Source organism: Piliocolobus tephrosceles, chromosome 20 (assembly GCF_002776525.5).
Source record: "Piliocolobus tephrosceles isolate RC106 chromosome 20, ASM277652v3, whole genome shotgun sequence".
In the NCBI taxonomy this organism is placed as follows: Eukaryota; Metazoa; Chordata; class Mammalia; order Primates; family Cercopithecidae; genus Piliocolobus; species Piliocolobus tephrosceles.
In genome coordinates this window covers 19,649,725-19,666,240 of record NC_045453.1, presented here as the reverse complement: position 1 = coordinate 19,666,240, position 16,516 = coordinate 19,649,725, and the positions used below count along the sequence as shown (strand labels likewise).

The window sequence follows — 16,516 nt, the reverse complement described above, 5'->3', positions numbered from 1 at the left end:
TTTCTTTTTTTTTTTTGAGACAGAGTTTTGCTCTTGTCACCCAGGCTGGAATGCAATGGCGTGATCTCAGCTCACTGCAACCTCCACCTTCCAGGTTCAAGTGATTCTCCTGCCTCAGTCTCCCAAGTAGCTGGGATTACAGGTGTGCACCACCACACCCAGCTAATTTTTGTATTTTTAGTAGAGACAGGGTTTCACCATGTTGGCCAGGCTGATTTCGAACTTCTAATCTCAGATGATCTGCCTACCTCGACCTCCCAAATCGCTGGGACTGCAGCCATGAGCCACAGCTCCCAGCCTAGAGAAAACATTTTAAAAACAGATGTTTGGAAATGTTCTTGTTAAGGAATTATTGTTGACATATTTACTTTATTCAAAAATATGTAAGTTCCCTATATAAATGCTTCAATATGCACACACTTTAAAGTCCTGGAAACCAAATATTCTAATATAACTTAAAATTATATCAACCTAGCATTTCAGTGAATTTTAAACTCATGCTAAAAGTGCAAAAATTCAACACTTTTAATTTAGTTTTCAACAACAGCTTAACCTCAGGGAAGATAAAAATAACTAGACAAATTTCAACAAAAACCTTTGCAAAATTGGTATATGGAATGGGAAGATGAAAAGCATTTTTAAAAATAGGTATAGCAAGTGATACCCTTCATCCAGTTGGAAGATACATCTCTATAAGGTTAGTTTTTCATTTATGACGATCATAAAAATCAAGTATTGATATAAACCATACTGCACAATTTCAAACCATATAAAATAAACCAAGAATTTTAAAATAATTAAGGATATTTGGCATCCAAACAGCAATAATCCTTAAGTGAGAGTAAGGAAATTTTTTGCATCACTGAGTACATTTTTTCAAAGTATCACTTATTTCTTCTCTATCACTTCCTCTTTACAGCTGTCCTTTTATATGCTTTACCACCTACATGACAGGTTAATATTATGGTAAATGTATATAATTAGCAAGTAAATGCATAAACATTAGAGGAATTGTCTCAAAATATTTTCCTCATATGTGTGCCTGATCAGAAGTTTGCAGGCCATTGATTTAGGGGAGAATGAGATCCTGGATAAAACCAAAAATGGTACCTTTGACATCGACGCTTTGGCTGGTCAATCCAAGAATAGATGCCTTCTTCATTTTCCTCTAAGACCTTTTCTAATAAATTCTGCCATCTGCTTCCGGGGGTAAAGGGGTGGGGTTGTAAGTCTGTTCCATTCAGCACTCAGGAGCACTCTGGTTTCTGTTTTGTAATCAGAGTAGTACAGTTTACTGTTGTTTAAACTCTTGTTTTCAGGACTGATTTGCAGAATCCTGTTTATTCAGTCCCAAATAGAGAACTCACTGACGAGGGCAAGAGACAGAGAAAGCCACCGGGCAGCGGTGAGTGTGTGGATGCTCCATGAGTAAGTGTTTGATAGCAGATGTAAAGAAGCTCGCAGCAATGCTTGCTATTGTTTACAGAATGCTTATTCAGCACTGCACTGCGGGCTTGAAGGATGCTTAATCCGCACACCATCCTTGCACAGTAAGAACTGGTATTCAGCCCAATTTTTAATTTCGTATTTTGGAATAATTTCCGACTTTCAGAAAAGCTGCAGGAATAGAACAGAGCTTTCTTATTTACCCTTCACTCAGCTTCCCCAATCTTAACAACTTATATAACCATGGCACAAACATATATAATCCAAGAAAATTAACATTAGTGCAATACTATGTTACTACAGACATTATTCACATTTCATCAGCTTTTCCACTCACGTCCTTTTTCTGCACCATAATCCAATCCAGGATTTCACTTTGTGTTGAGATGTTTTGTACCTTAGTGTCCCCTAGTCTGTGACAACTACTCTGCCTTCTTTGTTTTTCATGACCTTGACTCTTGTGATACGTAGCGGTCAGTTGTCTTGTAGAATGTCTTGCAATTTGGGCTAGCCTGATGTTTTCTCATGATTAGATTTTGGTTGAGCATTTTTGGCAAGAAGTGATATTGTATCCTCAGGAAATCACATCAAGGGCTACATGATGCCAATATTTCTTATTACTGGTAGTGTTAACCTTGATCACTTGGTTAAGTTGGCATCTACTGTGTGTCTCCTGTGTAAAGTTACTTGGTTGTCTTTTGTAATTAATAATATCTTGGAGGTGATACTTTGAGACTACATGAATATCCTGCTTTTCCACAAACTTTCACCCACTAATCTTAGCATTCATGGGTGGATCTTGCCTGCAGCAATTATTACTGTGGTGTTTGCCTACTAGGATTCACCCCTATTTCATAGATGAGGTAAATGAGGCTCACAGAGCTGAAGTGACTTGTCCAAGGTCCAATTCCACGTCCCCCTTCTACTCAGAATCTGGCCATGGCTCTCATTTCCCTTGAGGGGAAGGCCAACGCCTGACAGGTTTCCCCAAGGCTCCCCACAATCTGGACCCCGTGATGCCTCTGACTTTGTTCATATCCCACTCTCCCCCTCACTCACTTTCCCTGGGCCACACTGGCTTCCTGGCCCTTCCTTGAAAATGTCCTCACATCTGAACCTTTGCACTGGCTGTCTCCTCAGCCTGGAACCTCCCCCATGCACCCCTATCCTTTTTGCTCACTTTTTCACTTCCTTGGGTCTCAGCTCAATGTCACCTTCTCAGTGAATCCTTCCTTGATGACTGTTTTTATCCCACCCACAACCCAGGCATTCCACTCCCTATCCTCCTTCCTTGCTTTAATTCTCTCCACCTGACATATTATTTTTAACTCCTGATGTATTATGTATGCATGCAAATAGGTGTTACGGATTACCTGTCAACCCTCTTAGCTATAATTTCCATGAGGACAGGGAGTTTGTGTGTTTTGTTTATTGCTGTATTCCCAGTGTGTAGGATAGTGCTGAGCACATAGTAGACACTAAATTAAATGTTGTTGAATGAATGAATAAACTTTGGAACATGTTCAACCACATGAAAGACTTAGGAAGCCTCACCTCCTTTGTAAGGAACAGAAAAACAAACTCAAACTGACTTTTCTCTCAAGGGCGGTTAGAGGGTCTCCTAACTAACTGCAAGGCCAGAGGAGGGCCAGATTGTGGGAGGATGTTTTCAGGACTCTGGCTTGCTTTCTCTGTGGTCCTGTCTACTTTCTGGGTCTTCTGTCTGTTGGCCCATTCTTGGGCTTCTTCCTCAAGAATCTCTAGAATCATCTCTTTCCTTGTGCTCTACTTTGCCTACTGAGCTTTACTCTTGGGGGGCCCTTTGCCATGTGGTGGCCCCTGGGCTGCTGTAGGCTCGTATTACCCTCATGGCTAGTGCTTCCAATGAAAAAGAGGACTTCTCTTTCCCAAAATTTCCAATAAAATGCTGGGCCTCAGTCTCAGTGGCTCAGGTTGCACTGAATGCCCATCCCTGAACCAGTCGCTATGGACAGAGGGATCAAATTCTCTGATCAACCAGGTCTGGGTTATGCACTCATTCTTGGTAGGGGGATAGGATTATCCCCCAACCACATGAATTGAAACCTGGTGAAACGAGTTTCAGAAGGAAAAGTGGGAAATGGAAAGGGGGCATATATGCTGACTGGGCAAAATTATTACCATTCTACACCTAAAATTTTATATACCCTCCCTAGTCACAACCTCTCAGATTCAGCCTCTTTAGGACTGAGGACGGGTCCAGGCATCTGTATTTTTAGGAAGCAAGCCAAGGGGATTTTGATTTACAGCCAAGATTGGGAACGACTGGCTTTATGGAATTTGCTCTAACCTCCCTGGAGGAAAAAAAAGGGTCCATTTCACAAACATGGTTCTAAAGTTTCTCTGTTGAAAGGCACGAACAGGAGTTCACATCCATTATGTTGAAGATTGTGGTAGAAGTCATCTGTTGCTTTATGTGCTTGGCAATCCTTCCTTCCTCATCCATAGGGGCTGTGGATTTCATGGCCCTGCCTCTCCTACCTCAGGACTGACCACATGACTCTGGATGTCTAATCAGAGCAAGTTATCTCCCTGGTTATAGTGACTGGTTGAAGAATAGACACATGACTAAAGCCAGGTCAATAGGAGTCCTTTCTGGGGCTTTGGGTAGAGCTGCCCAGGATGTGTTGCTTTATTTACTTTGAGAACACACGTGTGAGAACCGTATGAGCTCAGAACTGTCGACAACAGTGTTTATCTCAAAGTGGGAAGATGCCTGCCTGACAATAAAGCCAACCTAAAGGAAAGTAGAGCTTAGAGATGGCGAGAGATGGTACTAGTGAGGTTGTGTTGGTGCCCTGGATTCAGCTGTGACCCAGGCTGGTACAATCATTGGACTTTCAGTTGCATGGGTCAACACATTTTCTTTGTTTTGTTTAAGTCATTGAGTTGTATTCCTATAATAAGAAACCAGAGGAGTCCTAATTAACTTGAATGTGAACTACAACCACCTAAACTTTAAGACCTGTTGATGAGGTAAAGATTAGCATAAGAGATGCCTTTTGAAGTAGGGAAGATAAACAATCCTGTGCATTAGTGTGAATATCACATGCATATCAACATGCATATTGAGTACCTTCCATGTGTAAGGCATGGAGTGAGGTACTACAGAGCAATTTAGGAACATCCAACAGATCAGTAAGATGTGGTCCTGCTCCTGAAGCCCATAAAGTCCTGTGCAGGAGCTCTCAAATTTTGTGGTGCATAAAAGTCACCTGGGGAACTTACTACAGCACAGAGTCCTCAGTCTCAGTTCCAGACACTGAGTCAATAGATCTGAGGTAGAGCCCAAGTATCTGGGTATTGATAAACCTTCCCTAACCCTCCCCTTGCAAGTAATTCAAAAGACACTTTGAAGTCGATCTTGTGGGAGACAGGGGCAGAACAAGGGGAGAGCAAAAATGAGGCAGAAAAAAAAGTTGAGGAAATAATAGCTGAACATGTCTCAAATTTTATGAAAGACACAAATTCGCAGATGCAGGATGCTCCATGAACACCAAGAAGAATAAAGATGGCAAAGGTCATGCTGAAGTTGGACTCAAGAAAACATCATGCAAACAACAAGAAAAAAACAACATAATTACATATAAGGGAACAATAATTTGATTAATGGCTGATACCTCATGAGAAACTACAGAGGACAGAAGAAAGCGGAACAACATCTTTAAAATGTTGAAAGAAAAAAAGACCTGTCAACCTAGAATTCTATATCCAATGAAAATATTCTTCAAGGATGAAGGATATTATCAGATAAAAGAGAATGAAGAGAATTTGTTTTTAGCAGATCAGTACTATAAGAAATACTAAAGGAAGCTAAAGAGAAATGACACTAAATGAAAACTTAATGCCTCAGAAAAGAATGAAAATCACTGCAAATGTTAAACAACTGGATAAATAAGAAAGACTATGTTTTTGCTTTTTCCCTTTTTTTAAAAAAATAATACATATGACTTTTTAAACAAAAATTGTAACTCTTCGGTTTATAGTTTATATTGACTGAAAACATATAACAATTATAACATAAAATATGGGAGAGTGTGGACCTGTGCAGTGATAATATTTCTACATTTTACATGAAGTAGTATAAGACTAATTGGAAGTGGACTGTGAAAAGCTAGGGATATATATTGCAATTCCTGAAGCAACCACTGCAAAAAATGCAAAGAAGTATAGCTGACAGTTAATAGAAAAATTAAAATGCAATTATAAAACCAATAGTTATGGGCTGGATTATCCTGCCCCCTCCTTCAAAATTCATTTGTTGAAGTCCTAAACTCCAGTACCTCACAATATGACTGATGTCCTTATAAGAAAAAGAAATTTGGACACAGATGGGTACAGAAGAAAGACAATGTAAAGACACAGGGAGAAGATGGCCATCCAAAGAGAGATGCCCCAGGAAAAAACAGCCCTGCTGACACCTTGATCTTGTACTTCTAGCCTCCAGAATTACGAGAAAGTAAACTTTCATTGTTTAAGCCACCCCAGTCCATGATAGTTTGTTATGGCAGCCCTAACAAACTAATATATTAATTGATACTTTTATAAAGGCAAGAGAAGGGAATAGAATAACAAAAAAGAGAGAGGAGATTAATTGAAAACAACACTAATATAGCAGGCTGAAACCAAATCATATAATTAATTACATTAAATGGTAATGAAGCAAATGCTCTAATTAAAAGGCAGAGATTTTCAGATAAAAAACCAAGACCCAAGATGCCCTATCTATAAGAGATACACTTTACAAATAAAGATACAAATAAGTTGAGCATAAAAAGATGGAAAAAACATATATAATATGCAAACAATAAGCATAAGAAGGCAGGACTGACTATACTAACATGAGATAAAATAGATTTCAAGTATAAAAAAGAGGAACATTTCAAAATGATAAAAGGATGAGTTCAATAGAAAGATATGACAATCATAAATGTGTAAGTGCCTAATAACAGAGCTTCAAAATAGATGGAGTGAAATTTGACAGAATGAGTTCATGTCCTTTGCAGAGACATGGATGGAGCTGGAAGCTATCATTCTTAGCAAACTAACATAGGAACAGAAGACCAAACACCTCATCTTCTCACTCATAAGTGGGAGTTGAACAATGAGAGCACGTGGACACAGGGAGGGTAACATCACACGCCAGGGCCTGTCGGGGGGTGAGGGGTAAAGGGAGGAGAGCATTAGGACAGACACCTAATACTTGAGGGGCTTAAAACCTAGATGATGGGTTGATAGATGCAGCAAACCACCATGGCACATATATACCTATGTAACAAACCTGCACGTTCTGTACATGTATCCCAGAACCTAAAGTAAAATTAAAAAAAGAAAGATAAGCTTTGCCTAAAATTATCACTTTATGGTCATATCCTAAAAACTTTCCCCACATATTAGGAACAAAGTAAGGCTTTCTGCTTTCACCAGTTCTATTCAGTGTATAACAATAGACTCACACTTGTAGTAAATGGATTTTTGACACAGGTATCAAGGAAATACAATGGGAAAGGATAGCAACTTCAGCCAATGTTGCGGGAAGATCTGGGTATGTATGTGAGGAAACAAAAGCAAAACCAAGCAAAACCACACACATTATGCATAAAAATAAGTTAAGGTGAATCATAGATCTAAATGTAAGAGCTGAAACGATAAAATTTCTGGGAGAAATCACAGGTAAAAATCTTTGTGATCTGGAGTTAAGCAAAGAGGACTTAGCTCATTTAAAAGTACAAATGAAACGGGCTTCATAAAAATTAAAAACTTTTGCTCTTTGAATCACAAAGAAAATGAAAAGGTAACCCATATCCTGAAAGGCAATATTTTCAAAACACATATGACAACATGTATTTAGAATATATAAACAGTTGTTACAGAGGCTGGGCATGGTGGCTCACACCTGTAATCCCAGCACTTTGGGAGGCGGAGGTGGGAGGATTGCTTGAGCCCAGGAAGGTTGAGACCAACCTGGGCAACATGGTGAAGCCCTGTCTCTACCGAAAATACAAAAATTAGCTGGGCTTAGTGGCAGTCACCTGAAGTCTCAGCTACTCAGAAGGCTGAGGTGAGAAGATTGCTTGAGCCTGAGGAAGTTGAGGCTACTGTGAGCCAGATTCATGCGATTGCTCTTAGCCTGGGTGACAAAGCAAGATCCTGTCTCAAACAAAACAAAACAAAACAGGCCAGGCGCGGTGGCTCAAGCCTGTAATCCCAGCACTTTGGAAGGCTAAGACGGGTGGATCACGAGGTCAGGAGATCGAGACCATCCTGGCTAACACAGTGAAACCCCGTCTCTACTAAAAAATACAAAAAACTAGCCGGGCGAGGTGGCAGGCGCCTGTAGTCCCAGCTACTCGGGAGGTTGAGGCAGGAGAATGGCGTAAACCCGGGAGGCGGAGCTTGCAGTGAGCTGAGATCCGGCCACTGCACTCCAGCCTGGGCGACAGAGCGAGACTCCGTCTCAAAACAAAAAACAAAACAAACAAAACAAAACAAAACAAACTTACAAATCAAGAACGTAAGGACAAACTAACTAAAAACGGGAAACACAGACATAAGGATTCTTTTTAAGGATGTGAAATGATGCTGTCTTAGTCTTCAGAGAAACGCAAATTAACACCATAGTGAGCTAACACTCACACTAGGATGGCTAAAATGAAAAAGACTGACAATATCGAGTATTGGCAAAGAGCTTCCAGAACTCACACAAAGTGATCCAGCCACTATAGATGGAAAAATTGGACAGTTATCTTGTAAAGTTAAACAGATACTTACCATACAACCCAATAATTCTACTCCTAGGAATTTATCCAAGAGAAAGAAAGACTATATCTGCACAAAGACTCCTCCTCAAGTGTTCTTTGCAGCCTTGTTCATAAGAGCCCCAAATCGGAAGCAACTGAAATGTTATTCATTTTTATTGCTGAGTAGTATTGCATGGTACGGATATCACAAAATGTCCATCAATCTTTGGACATTTTGTGATAAATATACCATAGAATACTACTCAGCAATAAAAATGAATAACAGAGATACATCGTCAGCATGGATATGTCTCAAGAACAATATTCTAAGTGAAAAAAGACAAACATAAAAAAGACAAATACTATGATTCAATGAATATGAAATTCTAGGAAAAATAAAATCATAGTGACAAAGAGATCAGAGGTGCCTGGGTCTGGAAGTTACGGGAAGGACTGACTGCAAAGGCGGGATATGACAGAACTTTTTAGGGATATAAAAAGGTTTTCCATTTTGATTATGGTAGTGATTACATGACTACAGATCATTGCCAAAGCTCACTAAAATATACATGTAAAATGGGTGAATTTTGTTGTATGTAAAATATACATCAACAATAAAAAAGAAAAAAATTTAAAAACCTCCCTTTTCTGTGTAAACTAATTAAACATTAATTATTTTATATTTAAAAATTAGGTAATTTAGCCACCCAAAGCTAAGAATTGGATAGGAACATTAACAGGAACTCTCCCAAGGCATTCTGGACCTTGGTGAGTGTATAAGGCAGTAGCTCTCCAAGTCCTAAGGGAGGGCAGCATGGCAGAGAGAAAGCTCTAGAGGCTCTGAAACCCAGGAAAGGTCCTGGAACAGGAAGAGAACTCCTCAGCAACTGAAAACCTTGTAGCAGGGCTGCAAAGAAGACCGAAATCTTGGCCAGATGTGGTGGCTCATGCCTGTTATCCTAGCACTTTGGGAGGCCGAGGTAGATGAATCACTTGAGGTCAGGAGTTCGAGACCACCTCGGCCAACGTGGTAAAAACCCCATCTCTACTAAAACTACAAAAATTAGCCAGACATAGTGATGCGTGCCTGTAATCCCAGCTACTAGGGAGGTTGAGGCAGGAGAACTGCTTGAACCCGGGAGGTAGAAGTTGCAGTGAGCCGAGATGGTACCACTGCGTTCCTGGGTGACAGAGTAAGACTCTGTCTAAAAAAAAGGCTGAAATCTCCCATAGTGTAGAATGTTGTTGAAATCACAATAAGATCTCCAGAATCTCAACAGGGCTCAGAGCCCAAAGTCCTGACCTATCCTCAACATATTTAAAACCAATGGTGAACTGAATGAAGCTAAAACTGCAATAAAGCCCAGACACGGTTCAACTAACATCAGAGAGATTAAGACCCCCTTCCCACTCCAGCAGTGGATGGAAGAAAAAACATGCCCTTTTCAAGAGACAAATATTGGTTACTTTTTTCTCTACTGTTCTTTTATACAAAATGTCTGATATATAGAAGAAAATTATGTGATATATGAAAAAGCAAGGGAAACAAGTTAAAACATAACACATTAAATGAAAACAGACCCAGAAATGTCTCAGAAGTGAGCATTATCACACAAAAATGCTGAAGGATACAGCAGAAAAGGTGGGCAATATGCATGAAAAGATGGTCAAGACATATACACTCTAAAAAGAACCAAAAAGAGCCGTTTCTGCTCAGTAGTTCTCTTGTGGAGTAGGGTTGTAGGCAGCCATCATGCCCAGCTGGATGGCATGATCCTGAAGACTCACTTCCACAAGGATTGGCAGCAGTACATGGCTACTTGCTTCAACCAGCTGGCCTGGAATATCTGCAGACTCAAAGCCAGGCAAGCAAAAGCATGTGCTGCATCTGGACCCATCCAGCCCATAGTAAGGTGCCCCACAAGGTATCACACCAAAGTATGAGCTGGCAGGGCCTTCAGCTTGGAAGAGTTAAGGGTGGCTGGTATCCACAAGAAGGTAGACTGGACCATCAGCATCTCTATGGATCCAAGAAGGTGGAACAAGCCCTCTGAGTCCCTGGCATCCAGTGTGCAATGGCTGAAGGAGTATTGCTCTAAGCTTATCCTTTTTGCCAGGAACTCCTTGGGCCCCAAGAAGGGAGACAGTTCTGTGAAGAATTCAAATAGGTTGCCCAACTGACAAGACCACTAATGCCCATACAGAATGTCTACAAGAAGGAGAACACCAGAACCATCAATGAGAAAGAGAAGAACTTCATAGTGTTTGCCAGTCTTCACATGGCCAATGCCAGTGCCCAAATGAAAATGCCAGAAAGTTAAAAAAAAATACAATTATCAGCAATGAAGAATTTGTCAGATATACTTAACTGAAAGCTGAGCAGAGCCTAGGTAAAGACAAGCAAACCTGGAGATAGGTAAAGAAAAAAATATCTAAACTGAAACACAAAGAGAGAAAAGCATAGAGACCCTAGAGGCCGCAGAAGATGAGGTGAGAGTAAATGTGTCAGAAGAAATATTTGAAGAGAAAATAGCTAATTTTTCTCTCCAAATTAATGAAAGACATTAACTCAAAGGTTTAAGAAGCTTAGTGAGCCCCCAGCAAAATAAACACAAAGAAAACTACATGTAGGCATATCAGAGTTAAATTGCTAAAAACCAAAGATAAAGAGCAAATCTTCAAAGCAACTAGAGAAAAAAGGACACGTTGCATACAGGAGAACAATAACACAAATAATTCCTAATACTGTACCACTGGAGAATAAAAGTCAGTGAAATGTTAAAAGTGGAGCATCTTAAAAGTGCTTAAAGTTAAAAAGAAAGTCTACCAACCTAGAATTTTACATCCAGTATAAACAGGTTTCAAAAAGGAAGGTCAAATAAAGATATTTTCAGATAGAAAAAAGCTGAGATAATGTATCTCCAAAAGATCTGAACTAGCCAAGAGAAACACTAAAAGAAAATCTTTTCAGAGGGAAAACGATACATGATGGAGCACCAGAAAGTTTAAATATTCAGGTAAATGTAAAATATCCTTTTAAGTGTTTTTATGTAATTTTTTAAAAGTTCATTGAATATTTTAAAAATAGCAAGATATTGTGGAGTTGATAGCATATACACAAGTAACACACATATATAAGAGGAATTATCGTGTAAATGTATTATACTAATATTAAATAGTTTAATATTATTAGAAAGTAGATTGAGATACCTTAAAATGTATGTTGTGGATCAGCACTGAAAATAACACGAAGAAAAATAATTAAAGACAATAGTAGAAATAAAAGGGAAAGCTGAAAAATAAGTGATTTACCCAAAAGAATGTAGAGAAGGAGGAACAAAGAACAAATGAGATGAATAGAAAACAAATACCAAGGTAGTAGATTTAAAACCCATTGTATCAATAACTACACTAAAAGTAAATGAACTAAACTAACCACTCCAATTAAAAGGCAGAGATTGTTATACTGGATTCAAAATACAAGACTCAATATAATTTGTTCACAAGACACACTTTAATTTTAAAGACAGACAGACAAGTAGGAAAGGACATATACTAACATAAAATAATGAAAGCTGGTATGGCAATATTAGTATCACACAAAATATACTTCAAGACAAAGAGCACAACTACAGTGCTCTAGTCTTGAGTGGATAATTCACAATAAAAGGGTAAATTAATCAAGAAGATATAACAATCACTTCCTAGCCCATTGACTACGATCAAGTGAAGAAGATATAACAATCCCAAATGAGTAGGCACCTGACAATAGAGCTGTGAAATATATGGAACAAAAATGGACCCAATGAAAGGGAGAAATAAACAAATCCACAATCATGGCAGATATTTTAACACAGTCATTTAGTAATCAATAGAAAAACTGGGCAAAAAAGTCGATAAAGAAGTAGATGATGTTAAAAACATCAATCAACTTGACCTGACTGACCTAACTGACATTTGTATAGCATACACTCAACAACTGCAGACCACATATCTTTCCAAGTGCACATAGAACATTCACAAAAATGAGCTATTTCCTGGGCCATAAAACAAAAGTCTCAATAAATATCAAAGGATTGGTTTACATAAAATATATCCATAAAACACCGAAATACTCCAGAATTAAGAAACACACTTTTAAATTAGTCATGAGATAAATAATAAATAACAAGAGATACTTGAAAATATTCTTAAATGAGTGATTAAAATAAACACCATACTTCTGAGATTTACTAAAAAATGTTTACAGAGAAATTTACAGCTTGAAATGTATTAGAAATTATATTATAAAAGGGATAAAATCAGTCATTTAAACATCTAACTTAAGAAACTAATAAAATAAGAGCCAATAAAACCAAAGAAAATACAAGAAAATTTAAAAATAAGAGCAGAAATAAATGACATAGTAAACAAATAATTGAGAAAATGGACAAAATCAAAAGTTTCTAAAGAGACAAACCTCTAGGAAGACTCATCAAGGAAACTTAAAGGAAAACACAAATTGTCAATATTAGAAATGAAAGCAAGGATATCAGAATTATCCAGCAGATATTAATGAGATATTTGATCAACTTTATGTTAATACATTTGACAACTTATATGAAATGAACAAACTTATTGTAAAATGCAAGTTAACAAAAATGACACAAGAAAACTAGAAAATCTAAACAGCTCTAAGCTAAAAGAAAACTGGATTCATAGTCAAAAGCACTTCTTTAAAGAAAACTCTAGGCCCAGATGGTTTCACAGGTGAATTTTATGAAACAATTAAGGAAGAAAGAATATAAATGATTCACAAAGTCTTTCAGAAAACAGAGGAGGAGAAAATACTTTCCAACTCATTTTATGGGGCTAGTATTACCTGATCCCAAAGGAGAAAATGACATCACAAGAAAAGAAAATTTCAGAACAGTATTCCTCATAAAGATGCAAATCCTTAATAAAAATTTTCAAATTAAATAACGTAATATACGAAAAAGATAATATATCATGCCTAAATGGGGATTGACTTGGGAATGTAAAAGTAAATTTCACATTAGAAAAATCAATGTAATTTGCCACATTAACAGAATCAAGGAGAAAATTCATATGATCACCTCAATATATGTAAAAATCATCTAATTCAACACTCATCCATGATAAAAACTCTCAGCAAACTAGGAATAGAAGGAAACTCCTCAATCTAATAAAGGGCATCTATCTATGGAAAACCTACTGTTTGGACGAACGGAGGCAGGATGGTGCACTTCTGGGTTCTTCTTCACCACCAACTCTTCCCGTGTGTGCGAGAATGCAGCTGACGCCCGGGAAGGTGCAGATTAATCAGGCATGCACCAGGTGATGTCAATCCGAGGAGACCAAGATTTACCTGGTGGCACCTGCGGAGCGGCCCCCCTCCCCCGACATGCCTGTGCCCTGCCTATTGCCCTTCCACTCCTAGAAAAGTCGCTCCCAGCAGATGCGCCGGGGGCGGGCTTTCTCAGCCCCTACTCTTGTGGGGACTGTATTAGAAACCACCCCCCCCTTCCCCCAGCTCCGGTCCCTGAAGCTAGATGACCAAAGAATAAATTTGCAGTTTTGCTTTTAGCCTTGCCTACTGGCTGGTTCTTTTGTGCCCACTCTGGCGGTCTTAGAAAAACAAATCACCTACAACATTCACCACATTTTGTGAGGAAAGACTGAATGCTTTCTTCTGTGATTGGAGGCAAGGCAAAAATATTCCTTCTCACTACTTCTAATCAGCATCGTATCAGATGCCCTAAGCAATGGAATAAGACAATAAAAAGAATAGGAAAAAAAGGCATAGAGATTGGAAAGGAAGAAGGGAACTATTGTTTTTATAAGTAACAATTATTTACGTGGAAAACTTTATGGAATCTACAAAGGAGCTACTAAGACTAAAATGTAAACTTAGCAAGTTTAAAGGATAAAAGTCAGCATAGAAAAATATGCTAGCAACCAACAATTGAAAAATAAAAATTTTAAATACAATTTATAATAGTATGGAAAACATAAAGTATCTAGAAATAAGTCTAACAGATTTGTGAGAGGTCTACCCTTAAAACTATAAAGAACTTAAAGAAGATCTAATTAAATGGAAAGAAATATACAATATTCATGGATTGGAACACTCTATATTGGAACACTCTATATTGATAAGTTGTTTATTCGTCCTAAATTGAGTAAACACAATTCTTATCAAAATTGCAACAGTCCTTTTTAGAGAAACTGAGAGATTGATTCTACAACTTACATGGGAATACAAAGGCTCTAGAATAACTAAGACAATCTGGAGGAAGAATGCTAGAGAACTTACACTGGTTTAATGTAAAGAAAGTTATGGTAACCAAGACAGTATATTATTGGCATAAGGATAGCTAAATAGATTATTGAAACAAAATAGAAAATCCAGAAACAGATTTACACTTTTATGGTCAATCAATTTTTTACCAAGTTGCCAAGTCAATCCAATGGAGGAAAATAACATCTTTTTGACAAATGGTGCCAGAACAATTGAACATCTGTTTGGAAGAAACAAATGGAACCTTGAGCTCTATCTCACTCCATACACAAAACTGAATTCTAGCTACATCATAGACCTTAATGCAAAACCCATAACCATAATGCTCCTGGAAGAAAACCTTGGGGAGGAGGAGGGAAAATGATTTCTTGAGACCTTGTTTGGAGGCTTTAGCAGGGGAGCACAACAACTCATATACCCTTGACCAAAGACTGGTCCTCCTCTATGGGGGATGGCCATCCTCTTTGACTGAGCCTGCAGCTTCAGGAGGGACACACACAGAATGGTGAGGGAGGAAGGGGACACTTGCCTAGCCAGCCAGATCAGCCGAATCAACCCTGTCAATCAATGAGGTGACAGATGTCACAATCAGATCACCCTCATATCTGGGAACATAATTTTTTGTGCGGAACATGAAAAGCACTAATTGTATTTTAAAAATAGATATATTGAAATACATCAAATTTTAAAATCTATGTTTATTTGTAATATCCCCAAATTAGAAACAACTTCAAATGCCCGTCAACAGATTAATGGATTGAAAAATGGTGGTATGCCCATGAAGGGGAATGCTATTCAGCACAAAGGAATGAACTATTGATACACCCATGATTGAATTTTTCTAAAAATTAGGTTGAGTAAAAGATGCTAGATACAAAATAGTAATCTGTATGATTACATTTATGTGAAATTCTAGAATAGGCAAAACTCATCTTTGTTGATAGAAATAGTGGTTGGCTGGGGTCGGGGGACATTGACTGAAAGAAGCATGGAAGAACTTTCCAGGTGGGGCCTTGGAAATATTCTATATCTCATTCTGGTGCTGGTTAGTTATGTGTATATAAATGTAAAAATTCATTGAACGGAACATTTAAGAACTGTGCATTTGATTACATAAATATATACCAGTATAAATCTTGTCTTAAAGTTTAAAACCTATAAAACAGGTAGCATTATATATCATTTTCATGGTGAAGAAACTGAGCCTTAGAGAAGTTAGGTAATTTGCCCTAGATCCCACAGTTAGGAAGTTGGTAAGGGTGAAACAAAATTCCTAACTTTCCTGAAACCCAAACCACCGCCCATGTACTTACGTTTCCTGCTGTTTCTCTCTTCCAGTATAAACAAAAGCATAAATAAGTGACCAAATCCCTTAAATCCAAGGGTATGTTTATTTTATTTTACTATTTTTTATTTTTTTAGAGATGAGGTCTCACTCCGTCACCCAGGCTTTAGTTCAGTGACACGACACTAACTCACTGCATCCTCAAACTCCTGGGTTCGAGCGATTCTCCTGCCTCAGCCTCCCAAATAGCTGGGACTACACCAGCATGCCCAGTCAAATTTTTAAATTTTTTTTGAAGAGAGGATCTCTCTGTGTTGCCCAAGCTGGTCTCAAACTCCTGGGTTCAAGTGATCCTCCTGCCTAGGTAGGCTCCAAAGTGCTGAGATTTCAAGCATAAATCACCACATCTAGCCTCCAAGGGTCTTTAATATATCTGCGTTTGAATACAACGTGCGTCGAGACTGATCTCAGGGGAAATTACATGGACTTTACAGACCCTACATTTTGATGCATTTTATTCTAATAAGCATAATTTCTAAATTTTTGTAACTGAAGGAAAAGTGCACATTAGCCATCAGAACTCCAACTGGGGGATCAGAAACAAAATAAAACTATTTCTAGCAAAGCAGCCACCAATACTTTTGAAACATCAAACCAGATAGCTCCCAACTTGAGCTGAATGCACTCAGACATAACCCTTGGCTG

At 38.3% G+C, this 16,516-nt stretch overlaps 1 pseudogene; it reads left to right on the top strand.

Annotated features, from left to right (window-relative positions):
- LOC113225028 overlaps positions 1 to 10,546 on the top strand; it is a 31,929-nt pseudogene extending 21,383 nt beyond the window's left edge.
- Positions 10,547 to 16,516: the final 5,970 nt, after the last annotated feature.